Raw genomic sequence first — 16,719 nt, 5'->3', positions numbered from 1 at the left:
TTATGGGGAAAATATTTCTTATGCATAAGAAAATGTTAGTAGAGGTTCTTGTGGGAAGAAATAAGACAGAGGAAGGGCATATTAGGAAAGCTTTCACTCTTTATACTGTTTTGTTTTGCTCACATAGTGAAGATTTTTCATTTGAAAAATCAGCAAGAATTATCTAGTGGAGATATCCGTCATTTTTTCATTTAATACATATATATTTTTTAAGACCAAATAAATTGTTATTTTTATAAATTGAAACATATAATTCATTGTAGATGCTTTGGAAAATACAGGTATTCATTCATAATGCTACCACCCACTGCTTTGTATCATATGCCTGTTCAACCTTTTCATTATGCATAATTTTATATAATAAAAATATCATGACTTTTTTCAATGAAAATATGATCACATTGTAAATATCTTTTTATGACTTAAAAGATCAACTTTCCATTATATTAAATAATCTTTTACTACATAATTTTAATGATTTCAAGATATTCAGCTTTCAGCTAGCTTATTAGACCAGATTCTAGCTGTCATATACTCAAATTGTTTCCAGGATTTTCGTATTTATTTAGTTTTTGTTTTGTTATTATGATTATATAGTCATATGTTTTATTCTCCTCCCCCCAAGATAAAATGTTAAAAGTGGCTATAATGGTCTCTGCACATTTTCTAACCTTCTGATAAATACTGCCAACAAATTCCAAAGAATTCCAAATTCTATTGAGTTAATGCACTGGCAGCAAATGAGAATTTTCATTCATGGTCATTCACACTACACGGTACAATGGATACTCACGGCAATCATGAGAATCCTTAAAAATTCAGTAACATTAGCAGGACTTTGTATCATAAAATAGGAAAACTGTCTCCTATCCACTATTGATAATGCAGTAACTTCTGGAAAAGACAATAATGCAAAGTTAGGAAAAGCTCCCTCTCATCTTTCAGTCTTAAATTCAATCAATTCTTACTGAATGTCAGGCTTTCTTTTAGTGACTGGGGACATGACAGGAGGCAAGACCTCAACTCAGCAAATAGAGTATTTTGTAAAACAATTAGGGGAATTAAATAAAGCAAGGAGTTGGTGGAAGGTGCCAGGGGAGCCATGCCAGAATGGCCAGTCAGGGAGGGCCTCTTTCAGGTGATCATAAGGGGTCAGACATGGAAGACCTAGAAAAAGTGCATTCTAGAAGAGGAAATGGGAAGCCAGAAGGCCTTGAGGTCACAGGGAAAGCTCTTGGTTTTGGTGGAAACAACAACAACAAAAAGATGATTGTGTCTACAGCACAGTGAGTGAGGCAGATGGGGACTGAAAATAAGGGTTGTTGGTGGGCTGAGCAGGGAAGATGGTAAGAGATGCTTCACTCATGGAAAGGAGGGCAGATTGTATTCTAAGTGTAACAGAAAATGATTGGAAGTTTTTTAACAGTAGAGTGTTGCATTATTTATTTAAAGAAGATCTCCTGAACTGCTTGGCAGAGAATGGATTGCAGGAGGTAGGGGCTCAAGTGGCAGCCGGGAGATGTACCAAGAGGACATGGCAACAGCTAATTAAAGGTGATGGTGGTCTGCCCTACAGTGGGAGCAGCTGAGATGGAGGAAAGCATGGAGTCCACATACTTCTTATGGGCAGAAGTGATAGTTCATGGCAATAAATGGAATGTGGGGAGGAAGAGAGGGGGAAAGAGATGTGGTTCCTGGTTACTGTGGGTTTTTACCTGGGAAACTGGTTTAATAAAATAGCTATTGATCTAGAATGAGAAGAATGGAGGGGTGGCAGGTTTGACAGTGGGTTTGGGGAGCAAGAACTCTTGTTCCAGACAAGTTCAGGTTGATATTCCTTGTAGGCATACAAATTCAAGTGCCAAGTTGACAGCAGATGTGTTCTCTGGAGTTCAGAAACCATATAAGGCATGGCAATCGGGGAGGATATTTAAAGCCATGGGTCTAGATGAGACCATCAAGAAAGAATGGGGAGGGGAGGGAAGAGAAGAGGAGCAGATGGAAGAGAAGGAGATCATGAGGAGCCAAAAGGCTGAGTCCTGGGCTACGCCGATTGAGTGGAGGGAGGGAAGAGGATCCAAGAGGAGATGAGGAGCAGCCAATGGCATAAGATGATCGCTAGGAAGGAGACATAGGTATTGTGGAACTCAGGAGACGATGTATCAAGAAGGAGGGAGTGGCACTTGTCTGCACTATTGTTTTGAGTACACTTAGTGGAGCAAGCCTACCTCTGGGAATGTGGAAAAAGGTGCTGCGGCCAGCAGAGAAGGGCTAGGGAGAGGACAGGGAAGCACGCTGAAATTGTAACCAAAGTTTGGAAAAAGATATGAAGCTAGAGCCGGGGCATCTGCAATAGTCAGCTGGGGAATATGCCAGTTTGAATTACATTTTTAATGTTAACTTATTTTTAATTTTTTAAAGATTTTTAAAAATAAATTTATTCATGAGAGACACAGAAAGAGAGAGGCAGAGACATAGGCAGAGGGAGAAGCAGGCTCCATGCAGGGAACTTGATGTGGGACTCAATCCCAATACTCCAAGATCACATCCTGAGCCGAAGGCAGTTGAGCTTAACCGCTGAGCCACCCAGGCATCCCTAACTTTTTTTTAAAAAACATTTTGTATTCATTTGAGATAGAAAGACAGCGAGGGGAGGGGCAGAGGGAGAGAGAGAGAGAGAAAGACCCCATGCTGATTGTGGTCCTGAGGTGGGGCTTGATCTCACAACCCCGAGGTCATGACCCTGAGCCAAAATCAAGAGTCAGACTCTTAACCAACTGAGCCATGCAAGTGCCCCTTTAACATTAAATTCTTATTGCAAAATATAATAGGCATATGTGGAGTCAAGAATAGGCAATGGTGCTGTGTATTTAAAGGAGATGTTCATGAAGCAAATACCTAACATCCATATAGGTCATGACCTAGAATGACATCAGCACCCAGAATCCCTGTTATGCACCTCTTTCTTCCACGTGGAGGTAACCACCTTCTTGACCCAGCGATGGTCATTTACTTGTTTTCCTTTATACTTTATCATAATGTGTGTATCCTTAAACAATACGGTTTAGCTTTACCTCATTTTTTAATAATACGCAAAAGCAATCACATCATATGTATTTTGAAATCTTGTTTCTACCTCAGTTTTACATTTGGGATGTTCATCTTGCTGCAAGAAATTATAGCCTGGTCACTTTCATTCTTGTAGAGCGTTCTGTTTTGTGGGTGCGCCACATTTACTGTCCATTCTACTGGTGATTCTAGTTTGAGGCGATTTTGAGTGCTGTTCTTATGGGTGTTTGTGTACATGTGTTTCTTGGGGATACATGTCTGAGATTTGAACCACTATATCATAGAATATGCACGCCCTTAGCTATGGAAGACCGTGGCACACTGTTTCAAAAGAGATTTTACTCATTTACACTCCTACCAGCAGTGTTTGAAAATTTCTCTTGTTCCAAATTTTTATCCACTTGGTATCAATGGAATACTTTTTTTTTGGCATTTGACAGGTGTTCAAAGATATCTTTTTGTTGATTTATTTTCTATTTTGAAATCTGTAATGTTGATTTTTTGCTACTTGGATTTTTCTTCTCTTCTTTCTCTTCTTTCTCTTCTCTTCTTCTCTTCTCTCCTTTTTTCCTTTCCTTTCTCCTTCCTTCCTTTCTTCCTTTCCTTTTTTTTTTTTTTTTTTTTTTTTTGTGAGACCCCTGGTCTAGTCTTTGTCAATTTCCCTATTGGTTGTCTGTCTTTTTTATGTTAATATTGAGACTATTCTTTATATATTCTAGATACTAATCTTTTGTTGATTATGGGCCTTAAAATATTATTATGTGCTTTCACTCTTTCTAGGGTGTCTTTTAATGAAAGAGAGATTTACAATTGTAATTGTATCTTTTTAAATAAAATTGCTCCAAATAGGAGAAAATGCATGCTTGACAAAGCCCAAGATACCCGTGGAGTCCTTAAGTCTTTGGAGTACTTGAGAAACCATAAAATGAGAAAAGGGGAGAACTTGAGGGTGTGCCATTTAAATATAGTTTTTTTTTCTAAAAGATTTTATTTATTTATTTATTTGAGAGAAAGAGAGAGCTCACGCATGCATGACTATGGGTGGAGAAGGGCAGAGGGAGAGGGAGAGAGAGAATCCCAAGAAGACTCTGCATTGAGAGTGGAGCCCAAGGTGGGGCTAAATCTCATGAATCTGAATTCATGACTCGAGTTGAAACCAAGAGTCAGACACTTTTAACCGGCTGAGCCATCCAGGCACTCTGTAGGTGTCCAATTTAAGAATAGGAAAGCCATTCCTATTCGATGTTTGCTGTTTCGATTTGGAGCCCTCTGCTAATGAGGGAACCCCTATAGATTCAGAGTTGGGGAAGCCCATCTTAATGATGTCAAGCTTGGCAGTTGCTTCCGTTGTATACTAAGTGAAAGGAAGGGAGGGAGACACGGAGGGACAGAGGGAGGGATGTGTGAAGGCAGTTACCCTTGCAAAAAACATACAAGTTTGTTTTTTCCTTTCCTTTGGAAAGAGTACTTGAAGAAGCAGGTTGTGGGGGGAGAGGAAAGAGCCCCTGCTTCAGAGATCTCAACAGTTATCGATAGGCTTTAGCCAAAGATAAAGTCTTTCGAGGAGGTGTGGGAGGTGTGCTCCCTGTGCTTGCTCTGTCACCCACTCATTTTGAATCATGAGCCACCACCCTCATTATCATTTCTCAGTCTCTTTGACCAAATCCAAACCTCTTTCCTCCTACTTCCAAATCACTGCCTGCCATTCAAACCCATGGAGGCGCACTCCAGTTGGCATTTGGTTCTGAATTAATACATATTAATGGGTGGTAATACATTTCAACCAGTGCATATATTTACTTGAAATACAATTTTCCATCTAATGCATTCTATTCACATCACTGCATGGTAACTGCATCCAGAATAATATCTTTAGTGATTATTCATTACTGAAATAATATGTCGGCGCCAAACAGCAGCTTTTAAGTGGCTTCAGATTTTTTTTCTCTTTAAATTGAACATGTTATTATTACACAGATAGAATAATCCCATTATCCCCACTAACTGAAGACGACAGCTTCAGGAGGCTATTTCACAAAGCCTCATTCAGGTGAGACCCACGGCCTTCCTCTGATGGTGGGGAGAAAGGGAGTAGGGAAATGATTTCCAGAAAGGTGCTGCTTCACATGTACGTACAGATGTGGATGAACAGATGTAGCACAGAGCAGGTGAATAAACAGAGTATGGCCCAAGGCAAAGTGTGTGTGCTGTCTGGAAAAAAAGTGAGGGTAAGAGCAGATGTGTTTTTTGAAAACTGTGAATGAGTGAGTGTGTGTGTGTGTGTGTGTGTGTGTGTGTGTATGAGAGAAAGAGAAGAGAAATAGCAAAAATTAACGCAAGAAATGCTCTGGGAATATAGAGTGATGCAGCAAAGCATTGCACTTCACACAGAAACTTCAAGATAAACTGCCATGACCTGCAGAAAGCCAATATCACATCTTAGAACATGAGAGAAAAACAGGAAACGTTTATTGAGTGACATTTCTATCATGTAACCCATTTATGTTTTCCCTAAGTGATAGGTATTGCTGTACCCTATTTTCTCAGATTAGCAAACTGAGGCTCAGAGAGTCTCAATTTAATTGCTCAGAGTCTATATCTAATAAGTGCTATGGAGATAATTTGACTATAAATCCATGTAATGCTAAATTGTGCGTTCCTTCCCCTGCGTGCAAATCTGAGCAGTGGGTAAGGGTGTTAGCTCTTCAAAGCTCAGCCTCATCATTCACACTTGTGAGATGTAGGGCCTTGGGCAAATTGCTTGATTTGATGATAGCCACTTTCCTAGAGGAATTTCATGAGGATTCATTGAGATTGAGCATGTGGAGAGCCCTGGGTCATAAAGAATGTGTCAGTTATTGGAAATCTGTTCTTTCATCCCACTCTGTGATCTTGCAGCAAATGGTTAGGTGCTTTGCAGCTGCAACCAGACAGGAGCCCTCCTTCCACCCCCCATGACCTCTGTGAAACCTTGTCTCCTATGGTCCCTGGATCTGTGCCTCCTGCCTCAGTCTGAACTAGACCTGCAGCCTTTGTTGTACTTAGCATCAACATTTTGGATGGCAGGATAATAGCAATGACCTTGATTGGTACTAACTTTCACAGAAGCAACCTAAATCGTGCTCATGTTTGTTTGTTTGTTTAAGTTAACAGCCATTTATTGAGCTCTTGATTTTTAAAAAAGATTTATTTATTTTAGAGGGAGTGACAAAAGGAGAGGGGAGAAAGAATCTCAACCAGACTCCATGGTAAGTATGAAGCCTGACATGGGCCTCAACCCAGGACTCTGAGATCACGACCTGAGCTGAAACCAAGAGTTGGAAACGTAACCAACCATGCCACCCAGGCACCCCTTGAGCTCTTGATTCTGAGGATGAATTTGGGTTGACTTGGGCTAGGTCATTCTCTGATGGCCCAAGTTAGACTCAATCTTCTGTAGTCAGCTTCTGGTCAAGTCAACACATTATTTCAGGAGGTTGACTGGATGACAGCTGGGTCACGGGGGCCACTGGGCCACATACCCTTTCTCAAACATCTCATTTACATGATGACAAATGTTTCAAAAGCAGCTAGTACAAATGCTCTTCAGGTGAGTGTATGCTTTACAAGTGCCAATTTCCCATTGGCTAATGCCAGTCACGTGGCCAACACAGACTCAAAAGGGAGGAGAGGACATATCCCTGATGGAGGACAAAATCTCACTTTTGCAATCTCTCATAATCTTCCTTCTGGCAATAGAATCCTTCAAAAGTCCTTTCATACACAAATCATATTTTCTCTGTCTCAAGACAAAATTCTCATCCAGGCTTGAAGTATGGGATCAAACGATGCTCATCAAGTCCCGACATACTTCTCTTTGTCCAGGAAAACTTGCTTCCATTCTCTGAATAGATTGATAGCTCTCTCGTACACAATACTTGTGTGCCTTTATTTCTATTTCTTTTTCTTCTTTTATTTATTTGAGATTTTATTTATTTATTCATGAGAGACAGAGAGAGAGAGAGAGAGAGAGAGACCGAGAGAGAGAGAGAGAGAGAAGCAGAGACACAGGCAGAGGGAGAAGCAGGCTCCCTGCAAAAGAGCAGGATGTGGGACTCGATCCCAGATCCCAGGATTACACCCTGAGCTGAAGGCAGATGCTCAACCGCTAAGCCACCCAGGTGTCCCTCTTTTTCTTCTTTTAAATTAAAATGAAGAATAATTAACATATAATATTGTATTTGTTTCAGGTGTACATCGTAGCAATATGATATTTATGTATATTACAACATGGCCACCAAAATAAGTCTAGTTTCCATCAGCCACCGTATAAGGTTGTTACAATATTGTTGACTACATTCCCTATGCTGTACTTTACATCCCTGTGTCTTATTTATTTTATAACTGGAAGACTGTACGTCTTATTCCCCTTCACCTATTTATTTCATCTACCCACCCCTTCCATCCCCTCTGGCAACCATCAGTTTGTTCTCTGTATTTATCAGTCTGTTTCTATTTTGTTTTCTTTGTTGTATTATTTTTATTGTTTCATCGTGGCTTTCACATTAGGCTCACCTAACAAATTCTTAACAAATAAAGATGCTGAGGGCTCATTCCACGAGATGAAGCCCAAGAGTGTTAGAATTTTCTAAATCAGGTGATTATAATATTCTGCACTTCTACTAGGGCTGATTCCACAGGTCTAGAAACTGGTGAGAAAATCAATAAGGCAAACCTTAGGGACTAATGGACAATGGGGATGGAAAACTGAGTGGAACCTCAAATCCAGTCTTTGCCCAAGTGGTTCTGAGAGAAAGCTGATCCAGGTGAAAGCTATGCACCAAACCCAGGTGCTGAATACCGGGGAAGGATCATTAATTGTCTAGTGTTTCCGGGAGGGACCCCAAAACATTATGATTTTCTTTTCTCTTTTTGACCTACCTTTCCTTTCCTTTCCTTTCCTTTCCTTTCCTTTCCTTTCCTTTCCTTTCCTTTCCTTTCCTTTCCTTTCCTTTCCTTTCCTTTCCTTTCCTTTCCTTTCCCTATGTAGATTTTTTTTTTTTTTATGATAATCACAGAGAGAGAGAGAGGCAGAGACACAGGCAGAGGGAGAAGCAGGCTCCATGCACCGGGAGCCCGATGTGGGATTCGATCCCAGGTCTCCAGGATCGCGCCCTGGGCCAAAGGCAGGCGCCAAACCGCTGTGCCACCCAGGGATCCCCCTATGTAGATTTTTAAAAATTAATTTTAATTTAAAAATGACCATGTGGTCATTATGAAAATTGTATTATAAAAATCTTAATGCATGGTCAAATTTATGTGACACTCACAATTGGAATACAGAATGGTCACCTAAAAAAACTACCTTGTGATACCCATTTATAGTTGCATCCTCCAACAACCCCAGCTCTGGTGACAACTGATATGCTGTCCATCACCATGGTTTGGTTTTTTTAGGATGTAATTTAAATGTAGGTACAATGTATGTGACCTTTTGAGACTAGCTTCTTGCACTCAGTATAATGTTTATGTGATTCATCCAAATTATTATGTGTATCAATGGTTTATTCCTTTTTAATGCTAAATAGCATCTCATTATATGAGTGTTATTATATGAATGTACCACATTTTATTTATCCATTCATGAATTGAAGGACATTTGGGTTGCTTCCAGTTTTTGACAATTATGAATAGAGTTGCTGTAAACCTTTGTGTGCAAGTTTTTGTGTGCGCATAAGTTTATTTTCTAGGGTCATATGGTAAGTGTGTGTTTACCTTTACAAGAAACTGACAGTTTAACAAAGTGGCTATACCATTGTTCATTCACACCAGCAAAGTATGAGAATTCTATTTGCCTCTCATCCTACAAACACTTGCTGTCTTAGCTCTGTGTTAGGGATTTTAATGAATGTGTAGGTGGAGGGAATCTCATCACGGTTTTAATTGGCATTTTTCTAATGGCTAAAGATGTTGCAAATCTTTTCATGTGCTTATGTCATCCTTAAATAATCTCTGGGGAAGTCTCTATTCACCTCTTTTGAACCTTTTTAAAATTGGCTTTGTTTTCTTACTACTGAATTTCAAGAGTTCTTTATATACTCTAAATACAAGCCCTTTGATGTGTGATTTGCAAATATTTTCTCCCAGTCTGTAACTTGTCTATGTATTCTCTTAATAGTGCCTTTCACCAGCATGTTTTTTTTTTTTTAAGAAGATTAGTTTATCAGTTTTTCTTCTATGGATTATGTTTTTGATGCCATACCTATGAGATTTTTTTTTTTTTTTTTTGTATTCTATGACCGTGCTAGGCTCACTTATCAATTCTGAGAGGATTGTTGGCTTTTTGTTTGTTTGTTTTCTGTAGATTCCTTGAAATTCTCTAAAGATAATCATATTGCATTCAAGTAGGAGTTATGGTTTTTTATTTCTCATCTGTAGGCCTTTTATATTGTTCCCCCCTCATTGCACTAGTGATGGGTTCCAGTACTATGTTGAATAAGACCAGTGGCATGGGAAATTCTCTTCCTCTCAATCTTAAGAGGAAAGTATTGAGTCTGTCATCAATAAGTATGATGATAGTTATATGTGTTATATGGATGTTTTCTGTTAGGTTGAAAAAGTTCCCTTATATTTCTAATCTGTTGAGGTTTTCTTATGGGTAGATATATTTTATTAAGAGTCTTTGCTTTTTCTGCATTGATTGATATGATCCTGTGGATCATATGTGTAGACACATTTTTACAATTAATAGTGAATTCACATTCATAGGGTTCAGAACATTGACCTAAACCTTGTATTTCTGGGACAAACACTAATTGGTTGTGATATATTATTATTTGTATATATTCATCTATTGATTTGCTTGCATGTTGTTAACAGTTTTTCATGTCTATGCTCATGAAGGGTATTGATATGTTATTGTTCACTTTTGGCACTGGCTTTGTTTTTTGTTTCAGAGTAATGCTTGACTTACAAAAGGAAAGGCAAAATTTTCTCTTTTTGATTTTCTTGAATAGGTTGGAGAGAAATAGTATTATATCATCTTTAAAGTTTTGGTAGAATTTCCCAGTAATTATTTGAGCCTGGAGATTTTCACTTTTGGAAGGCTTTTAGCTACAAATTCAAATTGTTTAATAGTTATAAGGATATCACATTATCTGTTTCATCTTGGGTAAGTTTTAGCACTTCATGCTTTTTGAGGAATTGGTCTTTCTTATCTCATTTCTCAAATTTATGTACAAAGAGTTGATTATAGATTCTGATTCCCTTATTAATTATTCTTTTAATGTCTATAGTATCATGAAGTGATATCTGCTCTTTCATTTCAAAGTTATTGGTAAATTGTGTCCTTTCATTCTTTTTTAAATCTACTTTGTAAATCTTGCTAGAGTCTTATCATTTTAAAAAAGAAAACCATATCTGGGGGCATCACAATGCCAGATTTCAGGTTGTACTACAAAGCTGTGGTCATCAAGACAGTGTGGTACTGGCACAATTTCATTGATCTTTTCAAGAAATCAGCTTTTGGTTTCATTTATATTCTCTATCATTTTTATATTTCAATTTCATCTGCTTCTGCTTTTATCTATTATTTTCTTCTTTCTGCTTGCTTGGGTTTAATTGTCTCTTTGCATCTAGTTTTGTAATGTGGAAGCAAGTTTATAGATTGGAGACCATTCTTCTGTTCTAACATAAGTATTTTGTACTATAAATTTCCCTGTAAGCACTGCTTTAGGTGAATACCACATATTTTGATAGCCTGTGTTTCCAGTTTTGTTATCCTTTGTAGATTTTTATGTCCTGTTTTCTACAAACTTATTACATTTTAAACTGTTAGGATCCATCATGGACTTTATAGCTGTGGTTTTGCCAACATATATGAGTTTAACATTTACCACACCTGGCAATTTATGCCTTATCATTCATTTACTCCTTCATTTCCCGGACTGATGTTTATTGGGTGTTTCCCATAATCCAGCCACTGTTCTGAGCACCTCAGATAGAGCACTGAACAAAACTGATGAGAATTCCCATCCATTGGAAGTTTATATCTTAGTGAGAAGATAGGTAATAAACAAAGATACAATATAATTATAAGTAGTGATATGTGCTATGAAGAAACTTATAAAGTTTCATTATCCCATGTGGTAAGAGTCTTGTTTTAGATAGAGATCAGGAAAGACTCTGAGGACATGTCATTTGAATGAAGATCTGAATGAAGCAAACGGGCCACGCTTGGTCAAGTGGCAAAGAGCCTTCATGACTGATGAAACAGCTGGTGCAAAGGGCCAGGGGCAGGGTATAAGATATAAACAAAATAATAATAAAGAGTAAAAGGATAAGAAAGTATGGCACTACTTAGGGAGTGCATTTCTGAATTGTTCAGTATTACTGCCAGCAACCAATTCTTCCCCACTCTAATCCAAGTGGGTCTCAATCTATCCAGGGAGCTTATTAAATGTTGCTGAGTTATATCCCCAGTAATTCCAATTCAGGTAGGTCTAGCTGTTATCCAGTTGTGTGAATTCCAGTCGAGCACTCTGGGTGAGTCTGGTGCAGGGAAGTTATTGAAACTCATTGGGCATAATCTAGTTTCTCAAATTCACTCTGTCGTTTGGAATTTCTAAAGGCCACAGATGACAGGAAAATGTGACATGGTCACAAGAGACAGAAATAGCCACTTTATGCAACCAGTTAGCCAGGCGCACGACACATACCGTTCAGAAGGTCTGGTGTCACACATCATGGCAGCTCTCTAGGTGCAGTTTCAGGAGGGAAACGTCTATACCCCCTTCAAGTTTCTCACAATCTGGAAGTATTGGCTGTTTGAATCACAGGGTCTCATTTGAAAGGAAAGAAATGTGTCTCCTGGAAGAGAAATAAAAACAAACAAATAAATAAACAGACAAGTGCAGATTGTAATTAGTCGCAAAATAATTAGTGACAAAACCGCCTCCGGGCAGAAGTTGGAGCAAACCTCTTCATTCCTATGTTGAGGCACTGACCCCTCTAAATGCTTATTATTCATCATTTTCTCGGAGCCTCATTGATACTATACTGCCAAGACCTCAGGGACCTGCCATAGCTGTTTCCCCACAATTTACAGGGAGAACAGAGCCCAGTTGCTTGGGAGATTAATTAACTTGTCAAACAATTAAGCAGACAGGCAGTAATCGAGGTTTCCATTTCATAATTGATTTATCACTCTGTAGCTTCTTGAGTCCCAGGGCTCTGGATACGAGGACCGCTGTGTGGGTAAAACCTTTCAGAGAATGGCAGGAGGCTGCTGAGGCCAGGAGGTGAGCTCCTCTGGTCCTGCACTTGCTGTGAGGTGCAGCCTGGCTTCTGACCAGCCTCCCGACACAGGGAAAATTTAATTTTCTCCCTTCCAGTAACCCTGGCCAGAGAGTCCCTGTTATGGTCTTAGAGCCTCTCCCGGTCTGCTATTGTTTGGAGAAGGCAAAGACACCAAGAAATGTCATAAATTGCTAATGCACGTTGAGACTGAAACTCGACCTGCTTTCACTGTTTTCAACAAGACATTGTGGGTCCTTTTTTGGGGTGCTGCACTCCCTGATAACATCAGCTCACAACTGTGGTGCACACTGGAGCTTTTACTGTTTCTCAGTTTCAGTATGCATAAACATCCCTGGGGAGCTCGCAGGTGCCCAACACCACCCCAAAGAATCTGCTTTAGGGGATCTGAGCTGAAGCTTTGGAATCTGCCTTCGGAGCCGACTTCCCTGAGTGATTCTAGTGTAGGTGATCCAAAGGTCTATTGTTCAGATCAGAATAGATACCAAACTGCAGATGTGATCTGGATCCTTAGGCACCAGGTGTCCTGTAGTGGAGCAGAGGCTGGGAGACCATCAACACCTGTTTTATTCTCCATGGCTCTTTTACCCTGCAGTTGGAAGGCCCCCAGAACCTGGTGTGGTCTGGATTGATCTCTTTAGGGATGCTTCCGTTACTAACCCAGTTCAAAAGCCAGGAACAAAAACTTCTGCTCTTTTGGCCTTCTGGGTGCTTGTGAATATGTTTGTCATTGTGCATGTGTGCGTGTGCATGCACTCCTGCACATGCTCCCACACACCCACATGCAAGTACGTGCACATACTCGCATGCATTTGGTATCCCTCATCATTTCCTAAATCTCATAAATTACATTTTCAGACAAGGCATTCTACAAGTGTCTTTCTTAGCCCACTTTGCCCTCCTTCTCACTCTCTCAGCCTGCACCCCCAGCTATGACCCTAGACTTCCTGAAGCAGATATGCTGTCATCTGCTCTCTGAGGTCCTGCAAAGTGTAGTCAGCCTGCGGCCCCATGCTTCAATTATAAGCTTGGACAGGTGGGCCTTATTTAGGGACCTGATTTGACCATAGTCTGTCTCCCATTAAGAAGCCAGAATCCCGGGTGGTTCAGCGGTTTAGCGCTACCTTTGGCCCAGGGTGTGATCCTGGGGACCCAGGATTGAGTCCCACATCGGGCTCCCTGCATGGAGCCTGCTTCTCCCTCTGCCTGTGTCTCTGCCCCTCTCTCTTTGTGTCTCTCGTGCATGAATAAATAAAATATTTAAAAAAAAGAAGCCAGAACCATGTCCAGAGTTGGACAAGCTCCTTTCTATGCCACATTGTAAAAGTAACTGTTATATATTGATTTGCTTCAAAGTAATTAATTTTAGTAAATGTTTTTATTTTTATATAATTTGTATTTATATTTATTTTTTTTAGAGAGAGAGAGAGAGAGAGAAAGAGAGAGAGAGAGAGGGAGATAAAGAGCAAGACCATGCACAAGCATGGGGAAGGAGCAGAGGGAGATCCCAGGACCCTGAGATCACGACCTGAGCTGACGTCAGAAGATTAAGCTACTGAGCCACCCAGGTTCCCCTTAGGGATTTTTTTTTAAATAAAGCCTTACGAATATTACAGAGGCCTGCTTCTTCCCATTTTCACTCTCCTCCCCCTCCTGGCAGTGACCATTATCCTGAAGCTGATGTGTGGCAGATGTGTCTCAACCATGTTTTGTTCTTGTTGCTTACCTCTTATGTATGTACATCCATAAGCCACTGTCCTACCCATTCAGAGTTGGGAGGGATCATAGGCAATTCCTTTCTCAAAGCTTTCATAGAAGGACCTACACTTAAATGAATAACCCACAAAATGAAGGAATGAGATAAATTTAAACTTAAGTTGTTCAGGTCTCTAAGAATGGGTTTTAAAACCACAAAAACCTCCCTCAGTTATGGGGCTCTCCTTAAAAAGCATATAAGTGAGTAAAATCTACTTCCAATTGCAGCATTTTGAACCAATGGCAAATGAATATAAATTATAGGTTGCTGGGTCTCGACTATCCCAAATCCTTTGATTTGGGATAGATGTGAGGCATAAATATGGGCATAGCTTTAAGGTAAGGTCATCTGTATATGGTACCTGCCTTTTATATGCACTGCTGGAATTGTAAGTACTTGGTTATATGTTGCCCACCATTTCACTGTCACTGGTTGCTTAACCAATCTTGCACCATGACTGTCCCTCCCACACACTTTATTTTTCTTTTAGTGAATATGCAGGGATAAACTTGAGGCCAGTGCTCATTTGAATTATTATGCTGTCTGCACTTGAGAAGCCTATATTAACGAGGACTTGTAGAAACTGAATAATTGATGCATGTGTATTTCTGAGCTTAATTATCAGCAAAACTAATTCCCTTCTCTCTTTCTTTTCACTTTGTGTTTATAGACATTGCCTTAGTGGCTGCTCTGAAGGTCAAACTAGTTGCAGGTAAGCTTAGAATATAGGGCTCACCTGGTCATCCTGTCCCCCAAAGTTAACTAACAATGTACAGATGTGTATCTGGATAAAATTCAACTAGTTATTGGTCCCCTTTTATAAGAAAACCACTGGGCTACAGCCAGGATTATGCAAAGCTGATGAAAATGATACCTCTTTCCTCCAGGCACTTACAATTTAGGAAGAGTGATAGGGTGCCCATAAATAACTCTAATACCAGCAAGATAGGTATCAAATGAAAAGAGACAATAACTAAATAGCCACCTGAAACTATCCTCAATTCTCCAAAGAGGAAAATTAGAATTTAAAGTCTGTGAATGAAAAATGTGGTATCTTCCCATGGAAAGATGAGGTAAAAGCATAAATACAGACTACCAGGCCCTATTGCCCCCCCAAAACTGACTTAGAATCTCTAACTGGGGCCTGATGGTCTGCACTTTTTGTCAGTTTTGCTGGATCTGTGGTTATCCAACTTTACAAACATCAGAATCACCTGGAAGGCCTAGAAAAACACTGGTTGCTGGGCCCCACCTCAGTGTTTGATTCAGAGGTCTTAGGTGGAGTTTGAGAATCTACATTTCTAGGAAAACTTTTTAGATGTTGCAGAGGTTCCTGCTCCAGGGCTTAGGAACTAGTAGGAATGAAGAAAACCCCAACAGTTTAACCAGTTTGTGCATGATACAGAATTCACAGCACCCTTGGATTTTGCTGAGGAAAGAACACACCCTTGCTTGGTCTAAAGAGTTATCATCTAATAGCTGACCTCATAAATATACCAACTACTTGTAAGTGAAAGAAACAGAAATATGCCAGCGGCTTGTTACATAAGCCTTATCATTTCAATAGAAACACCTTGTGACCTTGTCATGGGGTGTATACAAAGATACTTATTGGACAGTGGATCTGTGTAAATGGAATTCCGTATGTGAGTCTTGTAGTGAGGTTCCAACCTAGAAAGATCTTAATCTGAGCATCAGGGGATCGAGGGTCTGGTGGAGATCACTACAATGACATTACTCCCAGATATTCATGTTAATGGTATGTCTCATTAGGGCTGGAAGGAATCATGGACATGATCTAGTCCATCATCTTATGGACTGAGCTGCAGAAATGGACAAGGAAAGTGACTTGCTCAAGTTCAAGGAAGAATAGATAAATCCCTAGATACTCGAGAAAGAATATTGAGGAAGGGGAGGCATAAGTCTTGGCAAAAGGATGAGCACAATCCCAGGAAAGGTGCCAAGTACAAAATGATAATGAGTGGCAAGGCAGACTCTCTGCTTGGCAGTAGGAATGGGTTATGTGATATGGAAAAAGAAGAAAAAGGAAAGGATAAGCAGGAGGGAGAGTGACGAGGAGCAGTGGTATTCTCAACATGCAATCATTTCACAGAATTAATACAGAATGAAGAACTTACCCTTGGAAGGGAAACTGGAAACGGCCTCCTATAGAGGGGATTATGTCTTTAAGTCTGACCTGTTGACAAACTCTATCAGAATCTGTAGATATTGCAAATTCAGACTCCCTGGCCTCCATGGAACAAGAGTCTACATTCTCCATACTCACTACATGATTCTTTTTTTAAAAAAAGGTTTTATTTATTTATTTGAGAGATAGTGAGCAAGAGAGAGAGTACAAGCAGAGAGGGAGGGGCAGAAGGAGAGGGAGAAGCAGGCCCCCACTGAGCAGGAAGCCTGGATCATGACCTGAGTCGAAGGTAGACACTTAACCAACTGACTGAGCCACCCAGGCACCCCTCATCACATGATTCTTCTGTAAAAGTTTGAACTGCTGCTGGCATTCATTCACTAGAGACTCCATTTCTCCTCATCTTGCTTGATTTCCAGGAAATGCATCACCTCCTTTGGATTCCTGAGAC

At 39.9% G+C, this 16,719-nt stretch overlaps 1 long non-coding RNA gene across 1 annotated transcript in view; it reads right to left on the bottom strand.

Annotated features, from left to right (window-relative positions):
- The window catches only part of LOC144290699 (uncharacterized), a 70,676-nt gene that overhangs the window by 13,896 nt on the left and 40,061 nt on the right, over positions 1–16,719 (bottom strand). The window contains exon 2 of the long non-coding RNA XR_013358268.1: positions 11,766–11,916. This is a non-coding gene — a long non-coding RNA (uncharacterized LOC144290699). The remainder of the gene's footprint in view (positions 1–11,765; positions 11,917–16,719) is intronic.

Source organism: Canis aureus, chromosome 2 (genome assembly GCF_053574225.1).
Source record: "Canis aureus isolate CA01 chromosome 2, VMU_Caureus_v.1.0, whole genome shotgun sequence".
Taxonomy (NCBI): domain Eukaryota; kingdom Metazoa; phylum Chordata; class Mammalia; order Carnivora; family Canidae; genus Canis; species Canis aureus.
The sequence above is the reverse complement of the archived record's forward strand: the minus strand, read 5'-3'. Positions and strand labels throughout refer to the sequence as shown.